This window comes from Geospiza fortis, unplaced genomic scaffold (genome assembly GCF_000277835.1).
Source record: "Geospiza fortis unplaced genomic scaffold, GeoFor_1.0 scaffold534, whole genome shotgun sequence".
Classification (NCBI taxonomy): Eukaryota; Metazoa; Chordata; class Aves; order Passeriformes; family Thraupidae; genus Geospiza; species Geospiza fortis.
The window spans coordinates 283057-286958 of record NW_005054614.1 but is presented as its reverse complement, the minus strand read 5'-3'; positions in this window follow the sequence as shown (position 1 = coordinate 286958).

Genomic DNA, 3902 nt, shown 5'->3' with positions numbered 1-3902 from the left:
ATGTGGGGAGCAGCTGCTGTGGCTCTCCCTGGCTCTCTGCTGATGTACACAGGCACATTTGGTGGGTTGTAAATGTTTAGAGAAAACAGCTACTATATTGGATTGTTTGAGGAGCACTTTGAATCAGCTGGGCTCTTGTAGGAGGACAGTGCTGGTGATGAGCTGCACATGTAGAGCTCAGAGCTTTTACCCAAAGCAGGCTCAGCCCAGCTCCTTTTCTGTCACACTGCTATTTCAGCATCACTGACAAGCAGCAAACACAAAGCAAGCTGTTGAAATGATTGTCCTTACCCCTAACAGGGTGTCCCTAAGCTCTCTCTGAATTCAGTGATCATCCCACAGAGTTGGGGAGATGATCACTGAATCAGCAGTGATCCAGCATCAGGAGAATTCAGGAGAATTCTGCTGGCCCCGTGGGCAGCTTATTCTGCTTACCCTTATCCTGCTTATGGCCCTTAAACTGCTCACCCAGGAGCATAAATGGGCTGAAAGCAAAACCTCTGGGTCCAAGCAGCCTTGGATCCTGCTGGGAAAACTCTTCTCTTTCCATCCCTTAGATCCTTCTCACCCATTCAAGAATTGCCAGCCAGCTCAGGATAGTGCAGCACCTCAAGGGAGTGAGCTATGGAGAAAGAATGGGTTTGTGAGAACATCCATGGGTTGATGTCCTTAAGGGTAATGGAGAGAGGCAGGAACACCCTTAACCCTGATTTAGACTCCCTTGTTTCCACACTGACTTTTGTGCCTTTCTTAGACACCTGACATGCCTGGAGATACAGGAGGGCATGCAGTGAATTGAAAAGTGACTGAAGATGGGAATTTGGGCCAAAGGGAAAGGAGAGAAACAAGAGGAAAGAGAAAAAGTAAAAAAAACTCCAGGAGCTGTTGCAGAGCCCAGCTGAAAACCTGCGCAGCCTTCTCTGTGCCCCCTCCCTGTGCAGAAAATTCTTCATCCCTTTGGGCTCTCTGCAAAGCCTTCCCAGCTCACCCTGGCCCAGGCTGGGGCTCTCTCTCTCAGTTTTCCAGCTGGGAAAAAGTCAGGCAAAGCAGAAAAAACCCCTCCTAATTGCAAGTGGCACCTCCTGCTGCGGGTGGTCTCCAGGCAGAGAAGTGTGACATTGTCTGGGAGCCCTGCTCAGAGTGGAGCCCAGCCTGTCCCAGGGCCTGGGCTCCATCCTGCTGCTGGATAATAGGGGTTTAATGCTGGACAGGATGCACTGGACTGTGCAGCAATCAGCCAGGAGCTGGCTGGCTGCAGTGGGCATCATTAGATGTGCACAACTGTCTCCTGGAGAACAAAACCCTGTGTCTCCCCGTCCCAGCCCTCCCAGTACAGTCCTGGTGCTGGGCCAGGGCGGTGCAATTGTTGCTTTGATGGACATTGATTCAAAACAAGCCCTCAGTCAGTAATGAGGCTTCTTCAAATTGCCTGGAACTTCATTTGTTCTCCTCTCAATTAACGCTTTCAGAGGAATAATGCAAATTCTTTCCTGATTTGGGGGACAAAGGTGGGGGGGTGAGATGGAGATAGTGCTGAGAGAAGGTGGCTGGTTCATCAGAGGCAAGCACAAACCTCTCACTCTTTGTGTCCAACCCAGCTTTGCCTCTTGGACAGTGAAACAGCTTAATGTCGACAAGTGAGCTTATAATTAATGACATTTGAATATAATTAATGAGAAAAGTTATGGCAAATTCCAGCCCCAGCATTCATGGGCCCCTAACCATGTGAGTGCTGCTCCCTGCTGCAGCTCTCAGCCTCTGCACAGGCAGCAGGGCAGGCACAAAGCTCTGTCACTGTGACATCTGTGACACTGAGATGCCTTGGGTGTGTCAGCTAGCTCTGACACTGAAGTGGGTCACAGCAGACATTTTTCTGTGCTTAGGCAAGGTCTGAAATAAGCCAAGGTTGGGTTTCCCCTGATAGAGTTCAGCCTAGAGTGAACTGGGAGAAGTCTGGATGTCCCCACCAAGGACTGTTCAGATGGGAGCCCGAAGGTTGTTGGAGTTGAGACAGTCACAATCCAAAGCATCACACTCCAATTTTCAGAAGGCTTCAAACTGTTTTTATTCCAGCATGCATGCTTTTTGGACATTCTTACAAAATCCATAAATTTACCATCAGGTTCTCTGGGTCTGGATTGAAGGCACTTGAGATGGTGATTCATGTTGGGACTGAGGTGTTTATTATTTCTTATCAGTGAAACAGCCTCACTACTGTGAGTTCTGCAGCAAGGCACAAAATGGCCAACAATCTCTTGTTCCAAGGTCTTCTAAATCTAAACTATCCAATTAAGAACTGACCCCTGGATTATTTTCCCTTTTAACCCAATATCTGATCCCAAAGAGCCCCCAGTGAGGACTTTTCTGCCCAATTACAAAATGCCACCCAAACCCATGGAGAAGAAGGAAGAAGCAGCATGAAGAAGAAACCCAGGATGACACCCTGTGCCCTCCATCATGCTGCCATCCACAACACACTAAAAATCCCAAAACCTCAATTTCTCACCAAGTGATACACCTACACTGCTCTCTATAATCTATTTCACACTTTTGTGGGTTCCAGTCTATTCTGGAGTTTAGGAAACTTTCTCCATGAATGAGGCTCAGAGTCAGTGCTGCCCTGGGGCTCAGGGCACCCCAGAGCAGACACAGAAATATTCCCAGTGCCCTGGGTTTGCACAGTTCACCCTTTACTCATTGGTCAGGAGAGACAAACAAAGTGCTCATTGGAACAGGTAGTTGAGGTTTCTCTTATTTATCCTTCTTTGTTTCTTGGTTTCTATGTCAATGACCTTGGTAGGAAATTCTTTCAGGGGTAAATATGGATCCTCTGATCAAACACAGATCCCCTGATCAAACATGGATCCTCTCATCAAACATGGATCCTCTGATCAAACTTCTCTCTGGCTCACAGAAGCTGCTGTAAAAGCTCTCCCACCAAGGGCTACCTGCTCCCCCTCCCTGGTGTCCCCTGTATCCACCCCTGCCCCATCCCTCCTTCCCTTTTCCTGGGGTGGAAATTCCCATTTGCTGTTTGCCCATCATTTACACTTGTGCCAAGGCAGACCAAGGTGCTCCAGCTCTGATTTGTCATATGAGAAAACCTAGAATTGGGGTTTTGCTGTTGGAATCCAAAATGCAAAGAACTCAGAACTTTGGGCCTGTAAGCCAAGCTTAGAATTAAATCCAGGATTTGATCTGAGACTTTGGAAAACCTTCCAAACTCAGGTGCTAGAAGCCAGAATGTGAATTTATAGTTTAAAGCAGAGAAACATTAAGCTAAATAAAGTTTAGACTTTCAGAGTTTAAAATATATAAAAAAATAAAATAGTTACAGAGGTAAACAAGGAGTTTAGGATGCAGCACTGTAGGTTTGTGTGCCATAACAAGATTGGCTAAGAAAACTTACATTGTAGCACGGGTCCATAAGACGAAATATTTAAAGATTGGATAAAAAACATAAATATCCTTGTTGGCAGAGTTTTATTGGTCAATAACTCTTTAAATAACTTGTAACTGAGGGTCTTGTGGCCTTCTGAACCATGCTGTGAAGATGTGAGCTGAACTCACCCTTCCTGCCTACGTAGAATATAAGAAAAATAAACCCCATCATCAAAACCAACTCAGAGATCCCGTCTCGAATTCCTTCCAAAATTCCCCACAAGTGAATTATCACATTTCACCTGTTTTTTAGGGTGGCTTCACTCTGATAAAACACATCTCCTTTCTCTCAGCCCCCTTCCCTTCCGCCTGAGCCAAGGGACCTGGAGGTCCCCGGAGGATTTGGTGCTCTGGCACTGACGGAGCTTTCTGAGCTTTCACATCACACAAAACCAATATTTTGGGGGCTGCAAGGTGTGAATGGACAATCCTGGGATTCCAGCCTAAATTTGGGCCCTAAA